This window comes from Melitaea cinxia, chromosome Z, assembly GCF_905220565.1.
Source record: "Melitaea cinxia chromosome Z, ilMelCinx1.1, whole genome shotgun sequence".
Classification (NCBI taxonomy): domain Eukaryota; kingdom Metazoa; phylum Arthropoda; class Insecta; order Lepidoptera; family Nymphalidae; genus Melitaea; species Melitaea cinxia.
Genome location: NC_059424.1, coordinates 460,129 through 475,976, shown reverse-complemented (window position 1 = coordinate 475,976; position 15,848 = coordinate 460,129). Strand labels below are relative to the sequence as shown.

Below are 15,848 nucleotides of genomic sequence, written 5' to 3'. Positions count from 1 at the left end.
TAAAGTAATTAATAATAATAATAATATAAAGTATTAATTAAAATATAGTGGTAGGTATTTCGATATACATACTGTAAACGCGGTACTATTAGCGTAAAAAAAAAACACTTTAATGACTTTCACTTCACTATAGTTACACACTCACGATTCGACGATCGACGATTAGACGTTCGGTCCAGCTCCAGACTCATATTGACGGGCTCCACGTTCACGTGCTTCACGGAACCGACGGCTCACAGATCGGCGAATAGATTCATCTCGCAAAGCGCTGTTCATGCAGCTCTGGTGACATTTTTTGTAGAAACGATCAACAACACGTTCATAGAGGACATGTGCGCCTTGATATGCTGTAAATGTCTCAACCTTTTGAGTGGCACATGATAATGGACTTGTATAGGTACAGACACTAGCTTCTCATTAAAAAAAAATGAAATAACTGGATTTAATTATCACGCCACAACTTAAGTCTCACGTGTTTTTAGAATCATACTGTTCACCGTTTACATTTTAATATATTTTAATAAAAGTTCGCCGCCACAATTCCATTGTTCTCGGTTATTTGATACACTTAGAGAAAACGCGCCGCGTCAACTTGCAGGGTCGCCATGTACGGATGGGACTGAGGAGTGTTAATTTAAAAAGACGTGTTCATAGCAAAACTGCATGTTTATTACTGACATTTAAATATAAGGCTTATAAGGTATACAACATACCTATACTACATACTTAGAACGTATACAACTTACTTATACGTATACTACTATACTACATTTTAATATAAAGAAACTTAATTAATAGAAATAGTAATACGATCAAAGAAACAGAGTACTGATATAGTTAGGAGTTGGAAATAGAATGCGTGATTTCGGGAGTCCTGGAGTATTTATGGGGCTTGGAATAGGATGGAATAGGAGGGGATACTTACTTACTAACCACTCTACATAAGAAATCCGCTCTCACACAATTAAGGGTTTCATCATTATCATTACAGCCTATACAGTCCACTGCTGGACATAGGCCTCCACAAGTTGACGCCAAAAATAACGTGAACTCATGTGTTTTGCCCATAGTCACCACGCTGGGCAGGCGGGTTGGTGACCGCAGTACTGGCTTTGTCGCACCGAAAACGCTGCTGCCCGTTTTCGGCCTGTGTATTTCAAAGCCAGCAGTTGAATGGTTATCCCGCCACCGGTCGGCTTTTTAAGTTCCAAGGTGGTAGTGAAACTGTGATGTCCCTTAGTCGCCTTTTACGACACCCACGGGAAGAGAGGGGGTGGCTAAATTCTTTAGTACTGTAGCCACACAGTACATTAAGGGTTTAAAGTACATATAATATTAAAGTAAATAATACATATTGTTCACATTCTAATAGTGATTAACTGATTACATGCTGATAGAAGTAAATAGTAAATATTGCTTATCACTAACTAAAGACTAAAGGTTACAATACATGATATGGAAGTAAGTAACATTAATAGATTAGTTTATATTATACATTATATATTATAGCAATAGGTATAGGTAGCTTATATAACAATATTTCCCAACTTACGGGTAAAAGTATTTTTTCCATCAAGAGAAAAGTATATACGTTTATTCTGGAAAAGAAAATTTATTATAATTATTTGTATGAATAATTAATTATTATGATTAGCATTTTATCAAATATGACAATTTCAATATTGTAAGATAGAGCAACTATATTAGATCTTTCATATATTTGAATATAGTTTATTAAAAACTTACCATTTTATTTTTATATTTTTCGCCTTTTAATTTTTCATTGAAATTATCAAAATAATATCTTCCATTGTTGATAGCGGAAATTCTAATTTTTGGACCACTGGATCTCCTTCAGGATCTGTTAATAAACTGAAATCGAACAGCTGAGTACTGTTATTTTTTTATTTCAGACAGGATTTGGGAACGTCAGCAGATATGGCCTTTTAAATTTGCTAATTGTTTTGATAGACTGTTATAATTATGTTTGATACATTCCAGCAAAGAATCTGTTAAAAATAAAATATATATTATAATTTTTTTAATTAATACAATGATTTAAATTTCAAAATTGTGACACTGATGTAAATATAAATATTGATAGATAAATATTATCACGATTACATCATTCCACAATTTCAGAATGGAATCTATCCATATTATGATTTTGTAAATAATTATAATAAGTATAGATATCCTAAAAAAGTAAAAACAATATTTTTTTTTTTACCATTGGATACAGTATTTTTTGTTGATGATGATGATCTAGCTGCTAATGTATTCATTTCAGCTTCTGTGTCAGATTTATGATGATGATGAAAAGGGATTATCAGCAATTGTTGCTAATGTACTGTCTTCATGTGCTATTTCCATACGCATATTTATGTCCTTCAAATTTGAGTTGATTTTTCTTATTTTTCTACTTTTAGTTGATGGTGATATTGAAGATGATCAAGGTGGTATGGTGTAGATTATGAACTAATTTTTTTCCTTTTTTTGAGCCAACAATGTAGTTAGTACTGTCATTAATTCGTTTTTTTTAGTTTCATTATTTATTTTCATAGGTTTACATAACGATGACGGTGGTGATGAAGATATCGAAGACGCTATTGATGTAGATGACCATTCGAGACTGTTGAGACTGTTGAGACTGTCTGTGTTGAGATGTTTTTAGGCTTGTTTCTTCACTATTTTTTGGATACATTTTTTTGGCTTTTATTTCTTAGGTTCTAGTGGAATGAAAAAATTTGAAATAAAATTTCAGTATTGTAACTTAATTGATAGTATAAAAATTAACGATTAAAAATAAATTTATATCAATTAATATATATCCCTTGTAAAAAAAAACATTAGTAAAAAAATTATTAGAAATTAATGAACAATATTTACATTTTAAATAATAAATATTACCTGCAATTTCAGTGGGTTCGCCAGTTAACTCTCAAGCCGTTTGGCTAAATATATTATCTATTTTTAATCAATCCTTTGCTAATGCTTTTAATTTGAAAGTTTTTTCAACAGCAGCCGCTTTTGCTTTAGCAGACTACTCATTATTGGTAGAGAAGAATAGGGGTTCTTTTTAATCTTATTAATTTTTCCTCTGCCTCTTCCATTGTTTCTGATAATATTAATTGTAATTATGAATTACTTTCTTATTATTATGACAGTGAAATAGCAATTCTTAAAAATCTATAATTTAAATAATAATTTACCTGCTGTGCCACTTATTTAAACACAAAACGTTGGCCATGTCGGGCAGACCCTTCACAATGTTTAACTATCGTTTGTAATAATTTACAATACTTAGTACTTTTTAACAATGACTCAGGCTATTTACATCCGGTACCACGATATTATATCAATTTCTTTATTGGATGAATCATTTAAAAATAAAACGAATGCGTATACATTAGTTTTAAATAAAAGCCATCTGAAAAAAACAGATTATTGAAATATAAATTTATTTTAAAAATAGTAAAGAATTGTAATGTATTTTTTCAATGATATTTACTAACCTTAAATGTTTTACGTAATTAAACATAAAAACGAAGCTTTACACACAACACAAATTTTTATCTAGCTAAATTAGTCCACAAGTTCGTATTTTGTACACAATACACACCGATACAAACGTCTAGAGAGAAGTTTATAGTACATTTTCTTTTTTGTTTAACACAATATTAATATGGTTCAGTTTTTGTATTGAACTTATTTAATCTTGATATTATTTACATTAATATGCGGTAAAGCTTTAGATTAGGAAAAACCGAATTTCGGGACCGTGGGGGGAAGGGGGCGGAGGGTGGGGAACGCTACCCCTGGTACCACTGTCACACCTCAGAACCCCATGGTTATGGAGATATCCATGGTTAAAGTTTTGAGGTTAGGTAGGTACGTATTTACGTAAACACGAATGCTCAGGTTATTCGTTGCAGCGGTGATCGTTCGTGTCCGCGCGTTTATAAGTAGTGTGAAAAATATTTTCTGGTTTTAATTTTTTATTGCGTTCTACAACGAAATAAACTAGAAAGTAATCTGAAGTATATTATTCTAAAAACTATATTTATAAGTTATACTTATTTACCTATATGATATCTTTGGAGCACTTGGGAAAAAGGGATTTTGGGTTATGATAAATCATCACTTTCTCTAATACTCCGAAAAAAAAAAAAACAATTTAATCGAAATTTTGTTTTTATCATGATTTATAGAAAATAGTTTACAATTGCGGTAAATTTCCTTTCCCTTTAGTCGTACCTAATTTGTAATCCTTGTAGGATCCTGTAGGCAATGCGTACCTACCGCAGCGTACCTATGTAGCTTTAATTTATTTACTAGCTACATACCTACATCTGACAACCTCCGTAGCGCGGTGGCTAAGTTGCCGGCTGAGCGACTCGTGAAGTCACAGGTTCGATTCCCGCACGGCGCAACAAAAAAAAATGTAGGCTAAAAACTTTAGATTATGGACCGTCGATTTATAGGGATTAGTGAGCATAATCTAAAGTTTCAATATGTATATTCCGAGTCTAGGTGTGCATGTATTTATGTATGAATATTCTAGGATCACCACTAGTTCACTAGGTACATGGTAGCATAACACAAGCCTTTGCTTTTAGTTGACACTCTTTGAGACTAAATGAAGCATAGGAATATCTTCAGAATATTATGCTATACCTACTTGGTACAAGTATAGCATAATATCAGTAGTTCGGCTCGAACTGAAATCTCGAAATCTACCTATCAGATCTGACAAATATAATACTTATACAATACAATTAATCTTTATTGCAAACTAAGTAAAAGAGATACACAGGACAGGAAGACAAATAAAGATAAAAAATACTAATACAGATTACGTTGTACAATTTTTTTTTTCCTTTGTTCTTTCCTACTCCTCATAGGTATTTTATAAATTAACTTCAACTATCACCAAATAGTTATTCTATTTTATACATTACTAGCGACCCGCCCCGGCTTCGCACTGGTGCAATGCTGATACTAAATATACTACAGAATGTCTTTATATACAACGTTCATAGCTTTTTAACCGACTTCCAAAATAAGTGGAGGTTCTCAATTTGATTGTATTTTTTTTTTATGTATGTTACTTCAGAATTATTGACTTTTCGGACCGATTTTTTTTAATTGAAAAGTGTTGCGTGTCATGTGGTGTCTCTTAGCGCGATCGCACCTCGGCTTAAGAAAAAGTCGGTGTGGTGGGCGAAGCGCGGCCTTCGATGCGCTATTGTTTTTATTATTATTTAATTAGGCACGCGACGCCGCCGGCTGCCCGGCCTGTACTGCCACAACCGTTATGTCCTTGCATTTTAAATCTGTAATATCTTCGAAAATATTCATTTAAATTACATGCTGTAAATAGTTATATTGATCTATATTAAATGCACAGTATATTTAAGGTACTTAATGTCATTCCTGTGGTCGAGGCTCAAACTGCGCTTGCCCTTTTATTGGGCGAGTGGATTTTATGAAATATTTAGGTATTACCATAGACTGTAACCTTAACTTTAAACGGCATATTTATGATTTATCAATTAAAATTCGAAAGTTAACTTACATTTTTAGAAATCTTCGAGACGTTGTTGAACCAACTATTTTAAAAAGAATATACTTAGCTTTATGTCAATCTATCATTTCATATTGCATTGTATCTTGGGGTGGAGCATCAAAAACAACTTTAAAATCTCTTGAGATAGCTCAACGCGAAGTACTTAAAGTTAGTATTTTCAAGCCACTTCTTTATCCAACGAACGAAATATATAAATATTGTGAGGTCCTTACAGTTCGACAGTTATTTTTACTTCGTATTATCTCGAAACAACATTCAGAGCTATATAAATATACCAAGAAAATATTAAATAAGCGCCGAAACTATACAATATGTTCTAACAATCAAAAGTTTCGAACTGCGTTTATTCGTAAATTTTATTGTTATTTGGGACCTTTTATCTATAACAAAATTAATAAAATGTTGAAAGTTTCTTCTGACAATAGTAAAATATGTAAAACAAAAATTTTTAACTATTTTTTGAGCTTATCTTATGATGATACGGAAAATATTATCTGCACTTAAAATTGCTAAAGTAAAACTAATCATTACTGTAAAAAACTTGCACAATCAGCTATCCATTATACCGGAACTCTTCATAGAACGATTGCAAATGGTAACAACAAATTTTGTTCTGTATGTATACATAAATGTGTTATTGATAACAGCATTACTAAGTTTTTTTTTCCATCTAACATTACAGGATATTGTTGGAGGGTTGAAGATCATCTGATCTGAATCACTCGAGACTTTTTTTAAATGATTTCATTTAATAATTTTATAAGAATGTTGTGTGCAATCAGTGGTAGGTTATCTGATATAAATCTCGCGTGACTATTGAAACGTTCGAATTTTTTTATTTGCATATTTTATTTTTTAATTTTTATCCTTTATTCTTAAACTGGTGTATTTCCTTTTGTGCTATTTGGAGCTAATAGGTTTTATTTTATTTGTATAAATAATTATGTAATAAAAATAAAATTATGTAAATAAAAGGTGGTAACTTTTACAAAATTAAAGATAACCCAAGTTCCCAATATACACATAAATAAAATAATTACCAGCAACTGGATACTATTACAGCATATATTGCTTTAATCTTACAACTATAATTTGTAAGTTGTAATTTTTAACATTAGTAGTTATTTAGTTTCGATAACCTATTAATATATACCTATTGTGTTTGCTCGCAAACGAAAAATAACGGACTTCAATTACATTGACAAGTAATACAACGTAAGTAGACAAAAAATAGTCAAATAAATACGCGCTATCAAATATTACTCAAAAAGTAGTCATCAGATCTCAATCAAATTTAAAATAGACTTTATGACAATCATTAGCTTTCAATTAAAGTAAGAATTATTAAAATCGATAAACCCAGTGAAAGCTATGTGGTTTAATACAACGTAGGTTCACGAAAAAATAAATAGTCAAGTAAATATGCATTATTAGACAACTCTAAAAGTACTTTTCAGATCTCAATTAAATTGAAATGGAACCAAATGACACGCAACACCTTTGAATTAAAACAAAATTCATCGAAATCGGTCCACCCAGTCAAAAGTTCTAATGTAACATACATTAAAAAAATACAATCGAATTTAGAACCTCCTATTTTTTTTCGTCGGTTAAAAAGTCGGTTAAAAATATATTTGTTTACATTTAGAAGATACAATATATATAAATTTTAAAAACATAAAAAACTAAGTTATTGTGTAAAAAATATAAAGTGTAAAATATGTATAATATACTCGACTCACTTCATGTCTTGTCCTATTGTCCCGGCAAATTTCGATCATAAAATTTTATTGCTTTTTGTACCCTGCTTTGTAAATACAACTTTAAATCATGTGTATAAGGTTAAATTTCCATAAAAATATGTTTATATCGTGACCATAAGTCCTTTTGTTTATTTGGAGCATATTTGGCGACACTTTTAAATGTTACTTTTGTATGAGACTGTGCATCTAATGCGTTCTATTTATAGCTTAAAGTAATTAGAATTCAGATTTTGACTTTTTCCTATGTGATGCAGTAGGAAACCTATATTGTCGATGAAAGAGATGGGAAAGAAAATGATGCTAGGGAGGGATAGGGGAGTTTTACTAGTGGAAAAGGTGTTTTAGGGAATCTGTGTCTGCCGTGTTATACGAGACGCCCGTTCGTAAAGTTTTGTAGTTTTCTGAGTTTCGGTCAGAGAACTGTCTTTGATGTCTTGTTCGACGCGGATCGCGGCACCGTTATATAGTTTATTAACCGACTTCCAAAAAAGGAGGAGGTTCTCAATTCGACTGTATTTTTTTTTATGTATGTTACATCAGAACTTTTGACCAGGTAGACCGATTTCGACAAATTTTGTTTTAATCGAAAGCTGGTGTGTGCCAATTGGTCCCATTTAAATTTATTTGAGATCTAACAACTACTTTTCGAGTTATATCTAATAATGCGTTTTTACTTGACGCTTTTTTCGTCGACCTACGTTGTATTATACCGCATAACATTCTACTGGATGTACCGATTTTGATATTTCTTTTTTTGTTGCAAAGGAGATATCCCTAGTTTAGTACCATGATACGAAAACCAGGATCTGATGATGGGATCCCAGAGAAATCGAGGGAAAGTCTTGAAAATCCGCAATAACTTTTTACTGGGTGTACCGATTTTGATAATTTTTAATTTAATCGAAAGCTGATGTTTGTCATGTAGTCACATATAAATTTCATTGAGATCTGATCACTACTTTTCGAGTAATCTTTGATAACGCGTAGTTACTTGACTATTTTTTCGTCGATCTACGCTGTATTACTCGTCGATGTAATTGAAGTCGGTTTTTTTTTCGTTTGCGAACAAACACAATTATTGTAAAAGTTATGTCTTATCGCTTTAATTTTTTAAATTTCACTTTGCAAAGTCATGGTTAAGTTTGTTGAACCTAAAACAGACTTGTTTTGCACTAAAACTCAAAAATATTTGCGATTTTGTCACTGATTCCCGTAGGAGGGTTCCCGTTGCGAGTCCTCAGAGGTGTTGAAAATGACCGTGGCACTTAAGCTTTAGAATAAAAATAAGCACCTATAATATAGGCGGATATTTTTTTTTTCTTGTTATATTTTATCAACCAAAATTTGGGTTTTGCGTATTATATGCCCATTTTCTTTGAGTTTAATTACTGAGTTCCTATGGCCACCTTCCACGTTCATCATCAGACCCTGGATACTATCTAGCACCAAAGTACTCGTCAAAACGAATCAAACGAGCTCATACTCGATGAGGTTATGACGCTTAATTACTGAGTTCCTATGGCCACCTTCTAGCTTCATCATCAGACCCTGGATACTATCTAGCACCAAAGTACTCGTCAAGGCAAATCAAACGAGCTCATACTCGATGAGGTTATGACGTTTAATTACTGAGTTCCTATGGCCACCTTCCAGCTCCATCATCAGATCAGCACCATGACATCATAATATTGCATTGTCACGCGATTTACACATGTATGCAAAATTTCAGCTCAATCGGTATACCGGGAAATGGATCAAATTTAATTTGCAACATCGCCACACGTGTAACTTACATAAATAAAAGATTGTAATAAATAATAATATTTTTAAAACTTGGTTGTTATGGGACGTTCAGTGATAACGATCAATTGTGCAATTTTGTAAATTAATGTTGAAATAAGACAAGTTCTGCCATCTATATTGCTTTTTTGGTACTATTTTTATATACAAATTTAAATGTCCTTCATAGATACATTAGATACAAGAGAACTTTGAGACATGACCTCATTTTCTACAAATGTCCTCGAACTATATCTTCGACATAAATCGTGTCTCAATACTATACTCTGGACACATATATATATATATATATATATATATATATATATATATATATATATATACAAAATTACATTTTTTACAATTTTTGTCGGTCTGTCTGTCTGTCTGTCTATCTGTCTATTTATTCCGGTTAATATTTGGAACGGCTGCACCAATTTTGACGCGACTTTCAATGGCAGATAGCTGAAAATTTATTTATTTTGTAACTCTGCGAACTAAACATTTTTTTTTTATTCCACGCGGACGAAGTCGCGGAATTCTGTAAACATTCCGTACGCACAAGCGATGTGAAGTGCGTGTCGAATCGAAGAGCGGCAATTTAGAGCTGTGTTTATTTTATCATTATTCTTTTCTTATGACTTTATTTTAGAATATGTGCATGAAGTCAAGTGTCGAATCAAGTCTCGAATTGTGGTGTATGAAGCGATAAATCCCTTCACAGAATACCGAATTCATACTATTAAATGTCAACGTTCTCACGCAACAGGGTTCGCCTCGTCGCCGCACTCACAAGTGTGGCGCTACGGGACTGTCGAGTTTTAATGAATACGAATTTGATATCTCACCGCGGATTCCGCTGTCGAGACACGAAAATCGACGGGTCCCAAGAACAAAATCTTATGGAAAAATAAGATGAAATCTGTTTTATTATTGATTCGTATTAAACATGCAAAAAGCTACATGGCAATATTTTTTTTTAATTTATTGGTCTTTTAGTTTTCTAAATACTCAAGCGAACATCATCTTATCTACAATGTACTGCAGCGAACAAACATGTATTCACATATACGAGCTTGTTCTTTACACCCCGAAACCGCGTGTGCCGCGACCCATCGTCATTTACGTGTTTGTACTCGGCAAAGTCGAACATTTTAGCAAGACATCAAGAATTCCTCGAGAATTCGGTTTAATATCATAATTTCAGGTTTCGTGACTAATAAGTGACTGTAACAATGTCTAGTGCATCTAGAAAGAGAGAATATTAAATTTAGCCCTTTTTTTGGATAAAATCAGTGACGATCCAACTCCTTGTAGCAACAAGGATGAAGAAATCTCTAAACAAGGTAAGTAATAGATATTTTTTTTTCATTAAGGTAATTAAAAAATAGTTACTGGTGTTACTTTATAAGTCTAGAAACTAATTTACCAAAATTATCTAAAACGCGTATCTTTTGGTCGTTTGTTAATTTGCAATGTTGTTCTACAGAAATCTATAACCCATGTAATTGTTCCTTAATAATCAACATATTTCATTTACTTATATTTTATAGACACTAAAATACTTAATTGTGGTGTATTTAATTTTACCGCAGTAGTTTCACATAAGTTTTTATTCGACAAAAATCAGTTTAAAGTCATTCATCGCTTAAGCACATACGATCTTGTTGTACGAAGTTGTACCCAAAAAATGTTGCTGTATCGGAATAAACGATTTTGTTTGTCGTATAAGTTTTAACATGCGAGCATGTTCCACTCAAAAGTATCTAATTTAACCTCTTTTTTAGAAAAAATATATAACTAGAATGTAAATCAATAGTTTTTAAATATAATACCACACAAATTATATACATTTTTATTTTCATTTTGACAGAATCTGCCGGTCAACGTAACACCAACACGTCTCCTTTGCCGCCAGCGGCTCAGAATATCGACGTCGATATGGCAGAAATTTGGCATGATGTTTTTGATTAAAAGGTTCACACAAATGTATTAGGCTATCAACACGAAGTTAACACCGATATTTTTCAGGCCAACTGTGAGCATCTTGATTCACCACCTCCTCATTTAGTACAAACCTCACATCCTGACGAAGTTCTTACACCATTAAATATAGAAGTAACCTCTAGTTTCAATAACTCACCAACTGTTTACATTGAAGAATTTGAAGATCCTAGAATTTCTGCGCCATATATACACGTATGGTTTTAGCAACTCCAATGCCTTCCCCCGTGAATATACACATAAAATGTAATGAACCTTTTTGTCCCGATCATACTAGTTGGGTTGATTCAATTCGATTGCTAAACATTAGTGCATCTAACTTAATACCAGAAATGACGCGAAAGCAAAGATCAAAGAAACGCTTGGTACATAAGCAAGACTAATCTGACGTGAAAAGAAAAAGTTTGCTTGGAAAGAGCTATGTATCAAAGCGAGGTAAATTTGTTGGTGAAAAAATAATGGGAAAGCCCTGTAGTTGTAGTAATAAGTGTGTGGATAAAATAACAAAAGGACAAAGACTTGAATGCTTCAATAAACAACCACGCGTCAATATCGCGAAATTGTAAATAAAAACTATAGAACTAGGAGCCAAAGAATTTCGTTTCTGGTCAGATAGTTTTGCTGGCCAAAATCGGAATAGATTTGTCTTTTTTTCATATTTGTATGCAGCCAAAAAGTACAAGGCATCAATCACACATCGATTTCTTGAAAAGGGACATACACAGAACAAGGGAGACAGTGTGCATGCCCTTATAGAGCGGCCCTCTTCTTCAAAAACTATTTACACACTAGATGAATGGCGTTTACTTGTAAGATGGGCAAAAACAAAAGGAGAACCGTATGTAGTAAAAATATGACACAAGAAAATTTTCTTAATTTTAAGGTTCACGTAAATGACAAATTGTGGAACAAGAATTTTAGACAACAGAAAATATTGTGGACTAAGATTAAGGAAGTTTTCGTTGATAAATCGGAACCGAATAAACTGTATTATATGTGTGATTTAAACCAAAGAATATAGACACGCCCTCTCTTCCCTTGAGTGTCGTAAGAGGCGACTAAGGGATAACAAGGTTCCAGTACCACCTTGGAACTTAAGAAGCCGACCGATGGCGGGATAACCATCTAACCGCTGGCTTTGAAACACATAGGCCGAAGACGGGCAGCAGCGTCATAGATGCGATAAAGCCAGCCCTGCAGTCACCAACCCGCCTGCCCAGCGTGGTGACTATGGGCAACACACATGAGTTCACGTATTTTTGGCGCGAACTTGTGGAGGCCTATGTCCAGCAGTGGATTGCAATAGGTTGGAATGATGATAGAATGATGAAACCAAGAAACTTATGAATGCTTAATTGTTCGCAGCGATACAAGAAACTCAGGTAATATTTTACCTGTATTAGAAATATGCTTATTCGTCACCTCTCAAGCTAACAAAAACTAAATATAAAGATTTACTGAGCATGTGTGATTCTGGTGTCATAAATTCATGCAATGCAGTATTCTTTAAATCTTTACCTATTATAATTCTGATTGCAATGATGAAAGAAACGATATATATGACGATGGATCTTAACCATAATATTGATTTATGTAATAATGAAGCTTGAGACTGATTTAATTTTAATTTGCTGTGATTAAAAAAACTAATATAAAATATAAAAACGAAGTAGAAAGTTTAGGACTTAACTAGTAATCGTAATTGAAACTGTGATTTTAAATAAGTAATCTCCTGAATGGATCAAGAAATAAGAGTAATTGTTTATTTTTTGTTATAGTTTATTTTCTTTTATATTTTATGATGATTTATCTAGTAATAATGAGAGAATTTTTAACATCTATTTGACGTTTGTTTTGTAACGAAGATCCCTCTGTACTACTTTTATATTATTAAAGCTTTGATTATTAAAAATAAATGTGTTTCTTTAATATAAATGTGCACATACTATTATATTGTCGACTAAATTATCTGAGAAAAACATCATATGTTCACATGGGTTACTATTTTTTTATTCAATTTCCTAAAACAAAATCGTATATTTAGATAAGTGCTGGGTAGTTCCGAAGAACAAATACCTATAATATTATAAGAAATAATTTTAGCCTAAAATAAAAGTTAAAGTCTTTATAAACATGTAGAAATAAATAAACAAAGTTCCTGATTAGCTTTTACAATGATTTTCTAAACATCATCTTTATTTGCGTAAGTAGTAAATGATTGTATTTCAGCAGAACTTCTAAGCTTCGTACTGTAAATTGGTAATTTTGCAGATACGATTTTGTTCTTCGGGCCCGTCGAAATGTTCTTACAGAATAGCACTACAGTTGATATTTTTATTATTATTTCGGTAAAATCGGAAAATATTATTCATATTTTATCAATATGTAATTCGTATTTAAATATGATTTCCAAAAAACACGACATACTAAAAATACTGAGGTAAGATCGGTCACCCAGGTACTTAGGTTGGATAGGATTAGATTAAAACCATAATTTATCAATTGTATTTCTTCTGGTTTGAATTTAGAGTTAAAGCAATTTATCATTAGGGCAAGTATTTTTAATTATCGAAAATCGTACTTCAAGGTTAAGTATTTAAGTTCAAAAAAGAACTGAATAGAGTAGGAACATATCTTTTGTTGTTGATAATTGTTTTTTTATAAATAAATAAATAAATATCATATAACATACACACACGGTCGTCTGTTCCTTTGGTAAGCAACTTAATGATTGTGTTACAGGTAACAGCCGACTGTTATTTCTATATTTTTTTTTTATAAATATTCATAGAAATAATACATATATAAATATAAAATACAAATATTACACCCAAACTCAGGCGAGAATCGAACCCGCAACCCGTGGAACAGAAAGCAGGGCCACTACAAACTGCGTCAGCGGGCTAGTAGATTGTTGTTTATCTTTTGTTTTGATCGAAGCCGGGGCGGGTCGCCAGTAATTCATAAAATGAACTCAAATTAAACTAAACTAAGCCCAGACGAGATACATCAATTTAAATTAATTAGTAAAACCAACAAGTTATTATAAATCAAACAGAACAAATTAAATGACATTAATTTACATTATATTTAATAATAATGAAAACACTAATTAAATTAAGTTAATCAAAATTCAGTCAGTAAATACATATAATTAAATTTTCATAAATTGAAACACAAATATCAAACAAAATAATTAAAATACAATAGTTTAAATACCATAAAATCACATCACAATCACATGAGACAAACATCAAAACAAACAAAAACAAATTTAATCAAAATTAAGACAAATAAAAAAGACCGAATTAAATCAATTTGCCGTTAAAACAAAGCATTACTAAGCAAAATAATATTTACAGGTAAATTTATTAGTTATTTACTACATTTACATGCATTCGCATGTCGCATGCATTCAGCCTGTATCATCCCACTGCCGGGCATAGGCCTCTTTCTACACGTACGAGAAGGATTGGAGCTTAATCCACCACGCTGCTCCACTGCGGGTTGGCGGGTATATTAATAATATATCCAAATTATATCATCAGTCATCATCATCATCATCATCAGACATAGATAATATATCCAAATTATATATTAAGATATATTTATAATAAATATTTTAGATTTAGCTTGTTAATTTCTTTATGTATATGTATATTCATAGCTGTGACATATACTCATATAAGGGGTTTTTTATAGATCAATGCATATAAGATTCAATTACTGTCATTTAGAAATTATGATAAGCTGTTTTCCGGGATACCTTCTAAAATATTTGCTCCTTTTGCAATTACATGGTTACATACAAGCCACAAGGGCGGATCCAGATATTTTAAGGGTTATTTTTTTTTTTTTTTTTTTTAGGATTTATTTTAATTTATAAGTGTAGTACTTAGATACCTACATTAATAAAATATCTATTTTTTAAGTGTATCTATTATTATTAAAATTAATAATTAAATCATAACTTCTTGTGACGGCTATGTGACCCTCTCCCCCGGCGCCAAAGCTGGATCCGCTCTTGATTATATATTAATTTCTGCTTCGGTTCGAGTACCTACACGTCACCTCGTGTCACCTCGTAAATTTTATCGTTGTAGTATTATACCCTTTACTAGCTATACCCGTGCGAATAATTCGCATTCAATAAGTATAATAATTATCACTTTACAAAATTACAAAAAAAAGTATTATTATAGGTGAGTTGATTTGAAATTAAACAATAAAAAAATTACGGACCACCAATCATGTTGACGCTGTTTCAAAATTAAAGCCGTCATATACCTACATAATTTTAATAATTAATTAATTTACAAAAACAAAAGCAATAACGAATTTTTAGTTGTTGATGTCAGTAGAGCAAGCAGTTATCTATAATAAAGTGTTATTTAAGTTATGTGGAGTAATTGTGAGTTTTTTTTCTAAAAAGGGAGGCAAACATCTTAAACCTTAGCGGAGGTATTAATATATATGATATTCAATAAGAGACGATCAGACTTTATAAGTTTATACAAAAAATAAACATTGAACTTTTAAAAGCAATTATTGGAATTATTAGATCTATTATTTAAGAAAAAGTTTATAACGTTTAGTTTCTGCATAACAATTTTTAATTATACTTACTATCTAATTCACATATTGATTTTTAATGTTTACGCAAGTTTTATATTATCTGACCTTGACTGGATTTGTTCTGTTTTGCGAACTTT

At 31.8% G+C, this 15,848-nt stretch overlaps 1 long non-coding RNA gene across 3 annotated transcripts; it reads right to left on the bottom strand.

The window, feature by feature from the left end:
* Nucleotides 1-1,763: 1,763 nt before the first annotated feature.
* Nucleotides 1,764-3,700, bottom strand: LOC123669023. 3 transcript variants are annotated; one of them, XR_006745668.1, is made up of 4 exons: nucleotides 3,516-3,700; nucleotides 2,911-3,118; nucleotides 2,231-2,729; nucleotides 1,764-2,009 (listed from the first exon to the last, which is right to left on the bottom strand). It is a non-coding gene; the product is annotated as an uncharacterized LOC123669023 (long non-coding RNA). The 3 variants fall into 3 exon arrangements; XR_006745667.1 differs by lacking the exon at nucleotides 3,516-3,700 and adding an exon at nucleotides 3,213-3,340; XR_006745669.1 differs by lacking the exon at nucleotides 2,911-3,118 and having other exon boundaries at nucleotides 1,906-2,009; nucleotides 2,231-2,388; nucleotides 3,516-3,697.
* Nucleotides 3,701-15,848: the final 12,148 nt, after the last annotated feature.